Consider the following 14,650-nt stretch of genomic DNA (forward strand, 5'->3'; position numbering starts at 1 on the left):
AGGTTGATATAAAGCTGCTATGGTTTTGTATAAAATGACTAATGTTTTCGAAACTCATATTGAAATTTAATTGCCAGTATAACAGTAGTAAGAGGGGGGTCCTTTAAGAGGTGATTAGGCTATGAGGGCTGTGACCCGAGGGGTGGGAGAATGCTGTTACCAAAGGTTGTGTTTGTCCCCTTCCTCCCTCTTTTCCTCTTTTGCTTTTCTGCCTTCTGCCATGTGAAAACACTGCATTCTTCTGCTATGTGGTGACTCAGCAAGAAGGCCAGATACTAGCGCCTTGATCTTAGACTTTCCAGCCCCCGGAATTACAAGCCGACACATGTCTGTTGATCGCAAATTACCCAGTCTGTGGCATTTTCTTATAGCAGCACAAAACAAAGACACAACTAGGTATGAGTTTCCCCTAAAATTTATAGCAAATACTTTAAGAATCACTCACTTTACCAATTCTATTTATTTCATGGTGACAAGTCTTTGGCATTCACTCATTATTTTGAGAATATTTACTAAGCAAATAATATGAAGCAGGTATTGGGTTAAAATATTAAGTAGAGGCTTAGTCCTGTTATTAAAAAGCCAAGTCTAATGAGGGAAAGAGGCCAAGTTAGATGGAGATCACTCCCATCTAGGATACTACGGGAAGCTAAATCATTGCCAGTCCCAGGTGCAGAGAGTTAGGTAAGGTGACGTCACAGAGCAGCGGGTCTTTAACCTGAGTCTTGTTTGCAGTGTAGGAGAGTGATGGACAGACAAAGGGAAATGGGATGGGGAGGGAGGAGAAGGAGATCTAGCTGTCACACTCCCACGCAGGAAGCTGTGAGGGGGGAGTGTCATGTGCTGAAAGCTGCCCCAATGGGGGTGCACAACATCATGAGGAAAATCAAACTTACACACACGATGTGGCAGAATATCCTTTTATAGATTTAAATGACTGCAAATCAGCCTAACGGTACAAAGGAACGCACATACCCCAAGAATTTTCAGAATTTGAAACTCGTTCCAAAATCCTTTGTACATATTACCTCATTCTGGTTTCACGATCTCTCTGTGGGTTGGGCAGTGTAAGTTCACCTCTACCATGTGCTAGGGGAGACTAAGGTTAACGAGCTTGCCCAATGCCACAGGATGATTTGTGTAGACTGGGAGGAGAGGCTAAAAGTGGGGACTGGTCCTCCTTTCATCCCAAGGAGAGCTGTGATGCCGGGGTTCTTGAAGAAGTGTGGCACAATGATGAATGTGGTATGATGACCATAGACACTATTTCTTGACAGTGTTGTGCTGTTATGTGCTACAGAATGGGCTCTGGGCAGAAATGGACTATTTCCAGTCCCACCCTTCCTATTTCCAATGTCATAACTGCAAGCATGGGGCAGACACACTACACTGTGATCAGGTCCACATTTTTTCACCTTGTGAGTTTCAACAATAGACTTCTCTGTAATCCACATGGCAGACATTTCAGGTTACATTGTACTGTCCAGCAACTACAGAAAACCTGGTCATTCTGTCTAAATCCAGCTGTGTATGATCCTCAATCTTCCCCTGCAGACTTAATTGTTATATATGAGCTTCTCTCTAGCTTTGTGATTCCCGCCTCTGGAATCCTTAGTACTTTCGTAACTTTGCTGGTGTAGCGTCTGGGGCAAGGGCCTTTGATGCTGATAAGAAGTTAGAACTGCCTTGTCTATTCAGGTAGAAAAAGGCTAGCACTTATTTGTAACAGGTGAAAACAGGGATAGCGGGCATGGATATGGGGGGAAGACAGGCTTAATAATGCAAAAATAAAGAAACCTTCTTTATGACACTTAATAAGAGAAGGCTCATGCAAAATAATATCTAAAGGAGCCTCTGAGATTCTCCAGGGGTTGTGAAATACAGTTGTTGAAGCTGGGAAGACTGCTGAGCATTTTTTCACCTTCCTCTTCCCCCGCTCCCATTTTTTCTTTTAAACTCCTAAAGTGGAACTGCTTAGAATATTTCCTACACAGCTCAATGTCTTATCATGAAGGTGAGAGACTAGAGAATCTTTTGGCAGCCCCTAAATTGCCTCTCCCTCATGAAAGAGGATAGAATTTGATATTTCTAATGCTTTTCCAATTGAGAAACCGTATGCTTGTTACTGGCTTTCTGATGCCTTATAACATATTAGAAATTACTTTTGGCTTCAAAGAAGAGTGATTGCTTTAAAAGGCAGTTCCTGCTACAAATTCCCTCAAGATAGAAACCAATTTCCAGATAATGAACAATAATGCCTAGAAAGCAGACACTGGGGATGAGACAGACAAAATCCAAGTGGCAGTACCATTCCGAGATGTAACTTCTAGCAATGATCTTGTCTGGCAATTGCTTGACAAACTATACTTGTTATTACAAGACTTAAGCTTGTTGTTCTTGGGTGGGAGGTAACAGAAGATTAAGCTGAAGCATTATCTGAAACCAAGACAAAGAAGCAGAAAAACAAATCAGAAAGTCTCTGAGAAACCTAATGGGCAAAAACTTGGATAATATGTTTAAAAGAGAAACTGGACTGTACAGAGCATTCAAAAATGAGCAATTTATGGAAAAGTATTAATTTTTAATGTAAATTTGGCTGGGTGAACACAAGAAAACTCATGGGGTGAACAGAACTGACCTCAGTGATTTGCAATTTAATTCAGCACTTGCTATAGAGAGATCAGGTTTCTAGAGAACACCGATAATTGGCCCCATTAACATAAATTCTGGCATGAGAAAGTGGGGTCTAGAAAACTTTGTATCAAAAGAACTCAAATGGATAATCCATGCAAGAAGAAGTCAGGAGTAGGAGGGGAGGTAGATAAAATTAGAGAAGCAGAGACAGCGAGGAGGAGTAATAACGTCCTGTATGGCCACCAAACCACAAGGCATTGATTAACTCACCAAATCGTTTCAGCATGCTTGTAACGGAGACACCATTGTTACCAATTTGCCAATGAAGAAATCGTTTTTGTGAGAGACTCATCCACTTGACATACAACAGGAAGAGACCTGAATTGGGATTCGAAACCGTTTGTCTGACGCTTAGGTGATTTTTCTAATTAAGCCACACTAATTTTCAAATAGTAAGTACCATGTATCTTTTACCTCAGTAACACTCAAAGAAACACAAATAAAAACAAAAATGACACAAGTTGCACTAGCTGCCAGTATAATTAACAAAAAATGATGAAACTTGGAAAAAGAACTAACAAATTCATGTTTTCTAGTGGTCCTGTAAATATGTACAGCCCAGCAAATCACTAATCTGACTTGTACCTATATTGGGCCCTTAAATATATTCCTATCTGTGGGCCTACTAATCCCACTCACAAATTATTTCATGACAATAATTTAAAGTTAAAAAAATGGCATTCCTAGGAAAATGATCACTGTAGCATTACAGGTTGAGTATTCTGCATCTGAAATGTTTGGGATCAGAAGTGTTTCAGGTTTCTGACTTTTTTTCAGATTTTGGAATATTTGTACTTATGGAGCATTCCTAACCCCAAAATCCAAACATATGAAATACTCCAGGGAGCATTTCCTTAGAGTGTCATCTTGGTGCTCAAAAAGTTTTGGATTTTGGAGCGTTTTAGATTTCAGATTAGGGCTGCTCAATCTGTATTTATAATAGTGAAAAATAGAAACTACTTGTGTATCCAACAGGAAAGCATTTAAGAAATGTTGGTATAGAAATTCCATGATGCATTAAGTAGTCATAAGTGATGAATAGGCAGCAACATGGAAAATGATAACAAAAACAGAATATATAATTATGTGCTCTGATGATAAATAGATACTATATATAGTAAATAAAAACCAAAAGGATGCTCAGAAAAAAATTAGTTGTGCTAGGGCAGAGTAATTATAAATACATTAAAATCATAATCTCATTCTCACAATATACTATGGAATTATACTCATTAAAATATACATTGAATAAAAATATAGACACAGAAATAAAAAGAAAACATAGCTGATATATGTGGTATGTGTGTTTGCATGGTTAGTTTCCAGTATATACGATATTATTTTGTTAAATTATTAACTATTTAATACTGGAGGAGGGGTGAAGGAGATACATTTAGAGAGTATGATAAAAATCAATTTCTTATAATAACAACAGTTTACGAGAAATAAGATTACACTAATAGGAAGGTTTGTTGACAGAATTGCTATTGGATATGCGTTTAAATACAGGATCAACCGTCTTCCACTCTGCACTGCACACGTCACCTCCTCACATTCCCTCCATCCCATTCTCTGGACAAGGAAAGGGCTAAAGAAAAGGGCTGAGCTGCAGAATTCTCCTACTTCTTCAGTCTCTGCTTTAAGGCATCATGCCATGGCCCAAGCATGTTCTCCAGCTCCAGGAAGTCTTTCTGTCTTCTGCTGGACAGGAAGAAGGTGTATTTGAAGAAACTGAATCTAATTTAGGGGTACTGCTTCCGTCTCATGAAGGAATAATGTTAAACTAGAAGATGTTCACCATGCATCTCACACGTGCTCTTATTCACATCTCTCTAGCCTTGGTCTCATTGATAGTCTTAGGCAGTACATTTCTAACATCTGCTGCTTCAAAAAATCTCCTATCTTTTATTTATTTGTTTTTGAGATGGATTCTTGCACAATCTCTCAAGCTGTAGTGCAGCCGCACCATCTTGGCTCACTGCAATCTTCACCTCCTGAGTTCAAGCAATTCTCCTGCCTCAGCCTCCCGAGTAGCTAGGACTACAGGTGTACACAACTATGCCCAGCTAATTTTTTGTATTTTTTAGGAGAGACAGGGTTTCGCCATGTTGGCCAGGATGGTCTCGATCTCCTGACCTTGTGATCGGCCCTCTATTGGCCTCCCAAAGTTCTGGGATTACAGGCGTAAGCCACTGCGTCCAGCCTCTCCTGTCTTTTAGACATGATAGGAAGGTGGCAAAACTGCGCTACCCACCACCTGGGTTAATAGTTCTTAGAAAACAAAGGGGCTCCCTAAGTTTATAAATCTTACAAGTCATTAGAAATTCACAAACCCTTGCCCCTCCCCCTGCATTATGCTTATACATGCATGTATGAAAAAGAAACACAAAGTTAAATGTAATTCAAGCATTGTCCAATCTCCTTTGGATAAGTTCCCCTGTTAACCTTCATTTCTCATTCTTTCTCCCCCCACCCCGTGTGTGTGTGTGTGTGTGTGTGTGTGTGTGTGTGTGTGTATGTGTGTATGTGTGTGTGTAATGGGAAGAAAGAAGCATGGTTTAAATGAACTTCGAAACAGAAGAACGAGTCTGTGTCTCCAGTATTTGATTATCTTCTCTGATCTATGGCATGGGGCTCCTTATCCACCTGGGTGCTCCTAGCCCTACTGACACTGACAGTGAGGCTTATCACTTGCATGCATGCCATTTGCATTTTCTTGACCTAGTAAGCTTAGGTAGACACCTCTGTTCTTGGTCTCCTCTTGCGTCCTGCTGACAAGGGGGCCTTTTCTGAGGTCTGGCTGTGATGCCCATGTTCTGCAACCCTCAGGACAGTGCCGCCTTCATCCGTTTGATGGCATCCCCTCCTCATTGCCAAGTTCTCCAGCTATCTTGGAGTCCTATTTATGCCACACTGGAAACTAAAGTGCAAGGCTTTCCTCTGACTGACAGGCTGAACTTCCAAGTTCACTAAAATACTGGTAGAGGGCTACATGTGAAATGAATCCCTGTCTTGTGCATAACTTATTTTCACCAACGTGTCTCTCCAATCTCTGGGATAAAATTCCAGGTAGAAAAGCTGGGAGGTATGATTCAGACTGCTTTGCCTCCTCCCTTTCATGGTCATTCTTGTTTTGCGGAATTCCCCAAATTCAGCAAGGAGGCAAGATTTTCCTTTTCTTTCTTGGTGTCATATTCTCCTACCACCAGAGACTGAGCCTAGATGTAATCAGTTGAAGAGTTTTCTTCTATACAATCTGACTGGAGTTTTCCAGGGTTGGCCCTTGATAAACCAAAAAAAATTTAGAAATTGTTTCTCAAAAACAAATCTAGATTTCCAATTATATCTAAGGGGGAATAACAGGATGAAATATAGCCTACATCCCCACCTCACCTCCTAAAAAAAAAAAAACCTAAAATAAAATAACTGTTTTCGAGAATTGGACAATAGGCAGTGCATGACTGCAAAAAATGTGAGAAGGAAAAGCTACATCTGAGCTTTTTTGTTTGTTTGACAGGATCTTGCTCCGTCACCCAGGCTGGGGTGCAGTGGAGTGACCCAGGTTCATTGCTGCCTTCCCCTCCTAGTCTGAAGCAGTCCTCCAATGTCAGCCTCCTAAGTAGCTGGGACTACATGAGTGCACCACTGTGCCCAGCTCATTAAAAAGAAAATTGTAGAAATGGGGTCTCCCTCTGTTAACCAGGCTGGTCTCAAACACTTGGGCTCAAGTGATCTTCCCTCCACAACCTCCCAAGTTATTGGGATCACAGGGTAAGCCACTGCACCCAGCCTGGGCTTTCTATTTTTAAGACATTTATGGAAAATGGATAGAGAAAAGAGAACCCACAGTGAGTGTGGTTGCCTCACTGAGTTGAACAAATGGTGATTAAAATTTGAGGAGTCTAGTAATCCCATGAAAAAGATGCTAAACAAAATTAGTCATTAGGAAAATGCAAATGAAGGCCATAATAAGATACTATTCCTTATCTGTAAGAATGGCTAAAATTAGAACCACATACTACATCTACGTTGGCAGAGATGGGAAGCGACTATAATTCTCATACCCTGCTGATGGGGATGTAATATGGTACAGCCCATTTAGAAAACACACGACAGAACGTTTATTACATAGCTAGACACATATTCAATATACCCCTGAGCAATTATACCCCTACTTCTTTATCAAAGAGAAGTGAAAAATACATGTCTACACAGAAACTTGCACATGAATGTTCACAGAAACTATCCACAGCCACCCCAAACTGGGAAAGAAAAAACCCAATTACCACGCTTTGGGAGGCTGAGGAGGGTAGATCACCTGAGGCTGGGAGTTCAAGACTAGCCTGGCCAACTGATGAAATCCCATCTCTACTAAAAATGTAAAAAATAGTTGGGTGTGGTGGAGCACGCCTGTAATCCCAGCTATTTGGGACGCTAAGGCATAAGAATCTCTTGACTCTGGGAGGCAGTGGTTGCAGTGGCTGAGATTATGCCACTGCACTCCAGCCTGGGTGACAGAGTGAGACTCCATCTCCATAATATGAAAACAAAACAAAACAGAAAAACAATTATCCATCAGATGGGCTGGAGAAGTAAAATGTGATATTGTCATGCAATGGAATTTTAAAGATGCAATATAAAGTGATGAACTGCTGATATTCACAATACATGTACATTTTAAAAAAATACACTCACTTTGGGAGGCCGAGGCGGGTGGATCACAAGGTCAAGAGATCAAGACCATTCTGGTCAACATGGTGAAACCCCGTCTCTACTAAAACTACAAAAAATTAGCTGGGCATGGTGGCGCGTGCCTGTAGTCCCAGCTACTCAGGAGACTGAGGCAGGAGAATTGCCTGAACCCAGGAGGCGGAGGTTGCGGTGAGCCGAGGTCGTGCCATTGCACTCCAGCCTGGGTAACATGAGTGAAACTCCGTCTCAAAAAAAAAAAAAAAATACACTGTGCAAAAGAAGTCAGACACAAAAATACTTCACACATGATTTTATTTTTATAAAGCTCTAGATAAAAGAAATAGAATCTATGGGCCAGAAAGCAGAAAAGTGTTTTTTTCTGGGGCTTGAGGTAGGGTGGCACGTGTTTAGGGCAACTAGGGAGAGCTGTAAGAGAACTTGGTGTGGTTGTGGAAATATGTTAGAGCTTGATTTAATGGTAGGAACTGGTAGATAAATTTCTCTAATCTTATCCAAATATACACTTAAGATGAGCACTTATTATTACCCATGTATTATACCTTAATATAGTTGATTAAAATAAAATCTTAACTGGCTTCTTATTCTTTTATAATATCAGACTGATCTCTTAAAATCTATTTCAAGAATCACCTTTAATACTGAATATTAATTTAGTATATGCAGAGATATTTTTGTCTTGTGTTTGTTTTAAAATAATCCAGTGCTTGTGAGAAAGGAGTACCATGTAAAAGAAAAGAGTTGTCCCTGGCCACATATTGCTAATTATTGAAGCTGGAAGATGGGTACAGTGGGTTGCTTATAGTGTTCTCTCTACTTTTGAATATGCTTGTAGCGTGCCAATTAAAAGTTGTTTTTAATATAGTAGATTGCATTTTTAAATGACAATATTATCATTAGTATATTAGAATGAGGTGTCAAGTATAACTCCTTCCACCTTATTATTCCCCTGGTCATGTATAAAGTCTTTCTGGGTCTTTCTAACTTTTCTATGTCATTCTAGATTTTTCCTCTTTTATCTTTTAATCAACAGTCCCTTTCATATTAGAATCAACTTGGGTGACACGTATAGTTCAAGACCTGAATAATTTGAGGAAAATTAGTTAAATCTGAGTCTGGTTCTTTATATTAAAGAATAATGAAGTTCAGTGCTCTTAACCATTTCATCCAGCAAAGTATTAAGAAAACAAAACAGTAAAGCCAGGACTGCAGCAATAAATCCCTTTTTAAGGAAAAAAATAACAACGTGGAGAGAAATGCGACTTTGTTAACTGGATGAATAACAATTTGTTCCTACAAGTTGTCTGAAACACACAGAACAAAGAAGTCAATTTCACATAATAAAGACAAAGAAAGGAGCGTATAAAAAGTTTAAAAGGGAAAGGATATCGGACTTAATTATTTTTACCCTACCTTTCCCTTTTAAGGCATTAGAAATCTTGCCTAACTTTGGGGAACGCTGGCTCCAAGCTAAGAGTCATATGAGTAGGGTTTGTGTCCAGAAGTGCAGGACCAGGCACCAAGTGTCAACAGGCTCCATGCTGACAGTGGCTCAGGGAATTTTCAGTGAGATGGAAACTCAGCATGAAGTCAGTCAGAATAGAAATTGATTAAGGATGGAGAAAAAAGATAGTGTTCAACTATGTAGGTGGGGATGCTCTTTAAAGAAATTAATGTCCCTTTTAGTTTCTTAGTGTGATGTAAAGTAGCATATGGCATTTTCCCCAATCCTATTATCTCTAGAACTACTGGTTCATTCTCTGTATAAGACCCCAAACTATCTTTCTAATGAGCAGGACTGGACAAGAAAATGCATCCTAACCATCAACAAAGAATGCAAGCTTCTACAATCACACTCTGATGTAATAAATTAGAATTCTGCACTCCAGATACCAACACATTATGAGTTGAGAGTTCCTTTTAATGTTAACCTAGAACAGTAAAGCATCAGAATGTGTGAACCCAAGCTGTGCAGAGGCAATACAAAATTCTAGTACTGTAGAATTCTAAGTTTTCTTTAGACACAATGCCTTTAAATTTTAACTGTATCTTCTTGTCCTTTGTCCCAAGAGCAATGCAGAGTTATTAAAATGCTTTCAGTGGAAGACCGAAGTGATAGAGATGGCCTTTACGCAAAAGGTATCTGGAAGCAATGCTCAGACTAAACATTAAAGGAAGGAATTCAAGAGGTGCGGGGACTCATCAAATTTAAAAAGTGTATTTGGGCCATGCATGGCGGCTCACACTTGTAATCCCAGCACTTTGGGAGGCCGAGGTGGGTAGATGACTTCAGGCCAAGAGTTTGAGACCAGGCTGGCTAACATAGCAAAACCCCATCTCTACTAAAAATACTACAGGTAGTAGTTCAAACCTGTAATCCCAGCTACTCAGGAGGCTGAGGCATGGCAATTGCTTGAGCCTGGGAGTCAGAGGTTGCAGCCAGCCTAGCTCACACCTCTGCACTCCAGCCTGGGCAACAGAGCAAGACTCTGTCTCAAAAAAAAAAAAACAAAAAAGTATATTTGACCTGAAGCGATAAAAAAAGAGAACACTTCTAAGTAGCAGTGAACTCTTAATAAAATTAGGTGTCATGTATTCGCACCAATTTCCACAAAGCAAAGTAAAATAAAACACATTGCATATTGCTTTTTAAGTTACAGAAGAAAACGGGGTTTATAATAAAGTTACAGAGGTATAAGAGCACACAGATGGATTATTCTCTTCCTAACAGGTACAGGAAGACAATAAAACACATGACAGAGAAAGGTGCTTTGTGTTGGATTCTGAAGAGCTGGGTAGAGTTTTGGCAGGAAGACTTTCAAGGGGATTCATGCATACAGAAAAACATCCGGAAGCCTTCAGCACAGAGCATACTCAGACAGCTTGACGGGGGCGTGTGCACTTTTAGGAGGTAGCATATGAGAAAGAAAGAGACGAAGAGGTATTTCTTCGATAACTTAATTCTCTCCCTTGGACTTCAGTTTCTTCCTGGAGTCTAAATTTTCCTGTCTGGTATTTACAGTGAAGATCTGTCCAAAAGGGGAGTGACACTCAGTCCATAACTGAGAGTGTTAAGGTAGGATGATCATAAAAAGCTGTCCTGATAGAAAGTAGGAGAGGAAAGGCCTTGACGGCATGTATGACGTGTTTGCGTGAGTCTCCGCACACGGCAGCGGACTTGGATGCTGAGGTCTGCGTGGGATATGAGGGACGCTGGACCAGATGTCTCACCTGACTGCATAGAGAAGAGAAGGAGATCCTCCACGTATTTTTATAAGGCTGGAGGACAGTAATGCCTGGGAGATTAAAAGAAGAAGGAGATGTGTCTATGTGCTGGGTGTATGTGTGTCTGATTTTAGGAAAGATAGTAGTAAATAAATCTGTGTTTTAGAGATGCTGAATTAGGTGTGAAGGTGGCTTGCTCAGCTAGCAATATAAGCAATTCGTGACACAAAGAAATTCAGCCACAGTGGTTTGCTGTATCCGTCACCCTGTCATCTACATGTAACAAACCTGCGCGTTCTGCACATGTACCCCAGAACTTAAAGTATAATAATTTTTTTTAAAAAAGAAATTCATGGAGAGATAATTAAAAAATTAAAATATAAAGATGATCTACCTGCACAACAGAGTGATTTGAGAACAGATGCAGATTAAGAAGAAGAGTGTCACGCAACTGTAAAAAAGAACAAATCGTTTTGTTCGGGCAACATGGATGCAGCTGGAGGCCATTATCCTAAGTGAATTAACCACAAGAACAGAAACCCAAATACTGCATGTTCTCCCTTGTTAAGTGGGAGCTAAACATTGTGTACTCATGGACATAAAGATGACAACAGTAAACATGGTGGCCTGCAAGAGTGGGGTGGAGGGGGAACATCGAGAAACTAATTGTTGAGTAATATGCTCACTTCCTGGTTAACGGGATCTGTCATACCCGAAACCTCAGCATCCCACAGTATAACCAGGTAACAAACCTACATATGTACCCCCGAATCTAAAATAAAAGTTGATGTTGTGAGAGAGAGTGAGTGTCTAATGGGAGGGGCAGAGAACTCAGTTTCAGGAAAGGTTTAACTGTTTCAGGAGGCAGGAGGTGGAAAAGAAAAATCCAGCCACAAATCCAGGAAATAACAAGAAGAAGTGGAAGAACACATAATTGTGAGATATTATTGATGACATTGTCAAGAAATAAGTAACAGGCTGGGATTTGTGGCTTACGCCTGTAATCCCAGAACTTTGGAAGGCCTAACTGGGTGGATCACCTGAGGTCAGGAGTTTGAGACCAGCCTGGCCAACATGGTGAAACCCTGTCTCTACTAAAAATACCAAAAAAAAAAAAAAAAAAAAGCTGGGTGTGGTGGTGGGCACCTGTAGTCTCAGCTACTCAGGAAGCTAAGGCAGACGAATTGCTTGAACCTGGGAGGTAGAAGTTGCAGTGAGCTGAGATTATGCCACTGCACTCCAGCCTGGGAGACAGAGCGAGACTCTGTCTCAGAAAAAAAAAAGAGTAACAATTGCCTCAAATTCTACGTTTTCAGGTAGGAAAAAATAGCTTAGGTTAAAAAGGAGAAAGGCTCACTGATAACCTTTAAGACCGATGGTTCAGGGTAGTTAAAGGGTACATGCAAAGTGGAAATAAATTCAAGATGAAAGGGGCGTGCAGACAATGCTGAGAGGCCTATGGATCAGGGAAAGCAGATTACAGGAGGCAGCGCGGGACATACAGTGGGCGCTCAACATCTTTTTGAATATGTTAAAGAAGACAAGGAGGTGAGGTCTAGGAAAAGTCTTAATTTTTTTCAGAAAAAAAAATTAACTTTCAATGTTGGAAATGGCCAGTGTAAGAAATCAGGGCTAAAAGGACAAGAGAGGGAGGATGTGGGAAAAGTGAATACACTCGTGGGAGGGGCCATTCTTCTCCAGGGACAGATGGCATGATGGGAGAATGAGCACACAGAGACAGATCTGCTGCAGGGCCCTGGGGTGCAGATGTGTGGGTTCTAGATTCCTCAGAATAGCAGGTGATGGGCCCTCTAGGAGAACACTGGTTTGAGGAAGGGAAGGAGAGCGAACTTTTGGCAAGGCTGCTATCAAGAGAAGACCGAACTGTGTGAAAGGTAGACAAGAAGTACACTGAGCAGTCAGGAAGACCCATATTGAAAACGGGGCTTGTCTACAAGGCATGTGGATGTCTCCACTACTGAAGTGCAACACTGAAACCCAAGAAGAGAAAGGCTTCAAAGAGGGTAACAGGAGATCACAGGGGAGGAGAGAAGGAATGAGACGGGCTAGTGTCCCAGGGAGGGTGCCATCCAGGGCGGGAGACTGGACAACTCCCTGGTATGGACACAGGGGACTCACAATCTCCATGTGAGACTAAGAGGAAGGAAAGAGGCCTAGAGCTCACCAGGAGAGATTCTCAAGATGAGGGGTAACAGAAAAAAACAAACTTTCCAAATCATATGTGTCATTCTTCCAAAAGGGCAATGACAGCTCTTCTCTCCATCTTGCAGAATAAAAAAATGAAAAGCTTAGGGAAGGATTTCAGAAGTAGACAGGAAGCCCGTTAGTGCGAAGGAAGCAAGACACTGGTGCCTGTCACTTTCACTGAGGAGCACAGAGAACCGTGCCACACACAAGGAGGACTTTTAACAACGCCTTTGATACTGTTGAATCGTTGAATCCGGTGATAAATCAAAAATGGGATAAGAGCCATCTTCCTTCCCAAGCTATGCACATGCACTCACAGAGCTGGATTTAACAGGATGACTTACATGCAGATCATGCTTTATGCTCAGAAGGACTATGTAAATATTTGTAGACAAAGAGGATTCTTGGATGAATGAATAGTCATCTACTGCTTTCTGACGTCTTAAAAATATTTTTAAAATGAAGACTAAAATAGAATTTTGGTAGCTTTTAATTTTTCATGGAAACCAGAAGGAAGACCCAGAGGATAAATTTGACTATCACATTTGGGAAACACGGTTTCCTGATGAAGGGGAAAAAAAGCTTTTTTTTTTTTTTTTTTTTTTAAGTGTTACACATATTTTAGAAAATTGTTTTGATATTTAAATGGATCACTTACCAAACAATACTTCATCCTACTGGTTCCCTAACCATGTGAAATCATCAGAAATTTCAAGAGAGTTCTTTGAAGAGACAGCTTCCTGGGTAGCATTCCAGTGATTCTAATTCAGGAGGCCTGAGGTAAGGCCCAGGAATGTGTATTTTTTGTCTAAAGGAATAGTGAAAGTAGCATAGTAAAAGTAATAAGTGTAGCCTACAGTTAACAAAGTGCAAAATGCAGCATTGTACATAACGTACGAGTACCTTGGCACTGTTCAGCTCCAGTCTCAGACTTAAGCCTAACTTGTTTCATTCGGAAATCTAATATACAAAACTTCAGTTTTAGTTATTCTGCCTTAACAATACAAACAGGCCTAAAAATAAGTGGGCAGCACACTACAGATTAATTTATTAGTGTGTATTCTTCCTTTCTCTTAGGACTCCATCCCGTCGACTCTTAAGGCACTGGCATCTGATAAGATCTCCTTCCACTGGTTGTTACAGGAAACATCCATCTTTCCCTCCCCAAGGGATGTGCCACAAGAAACAGAAGCCTGGGTGTGTTTAATGGGAATTATAAGAACTCGGGAGTTTAACAAACTGTTCACGGAATCCAGGGTGTAAACTCCATTGAGTTACCTGAGAAGACAAACGCTCTCAGATTAGCAGAGGGAAAGGCCAAAGCTCTCACAGTGATCTGCTAGTAAAGGGGGTTGCAGGCAAAGACATGCAAAGCAGGTGAGAGTGACGGGCAGCAGGCAGCGGATTGGGCAGAACAGGGGCTCCTCATCAGCCCTAAGGTCAGAGCTGCCCAGCACCAGGACAGCTTCAACTGTCAGAGACATTCTCCTTCCCAAACATAGCAATGCATGTGAAAGATTAAAAAAATGGAAGAAGAAGAAAGAAAAATAAAAGAAGAGGAAGAGGACAAGGAAGAGGATAAAGGGGGAGGAGGGGAAAAGAAGAAGGAAGAAGGAAGAAAAAAGAAGGAGAAGGAGAAAGAAAGGGAGGAGGAGGAGAAAAGAAGGGAGGAAGAAGAAGAATAAGAGGAGGGGGAGGAGGAGAGGAAGAAGAAGAAGGAGGAGGAAAGAAGAAAGAAAGGAGGAGGAGGAGAAGAAAAAGAAGAGGAAGGAGGAGGGGGAATGTAAAGAAGAGGAGGAGGAGGAAGAAGAAG

At 40.9% G+C, this 14,650-nt stretch overlaps 1 protein-coding gene across 3 annotated transcripts in view; it reads right to left on the reverse strand.

The window, feature by feature from the left end:
• CHRM3 (cholinergic receptor muscarinic 3) overlaps positions 1-14,650 on the reverse strand; it is a 507,932-nt gene that overhangs the window by 240,501 nt on the left and 252,781 nt on the right. The window lies entirely within an intron of this gene.

This window comes from Sapajus apella, unplaced genomic scaffold (assembly GCF_009761245.1).
Source record: "Sapajus apella isolate SASKATOON/1434 unplaced genomic scaffold, GSC_monkey_1.0 scaffold49, whole genome shotgun sequence".
Taxonomy (NCBI): Eukaryota; Metazoa; Chordata; class Mammalia; order Primates; family Cebidae; genus Sapajus; species Sapajus apella.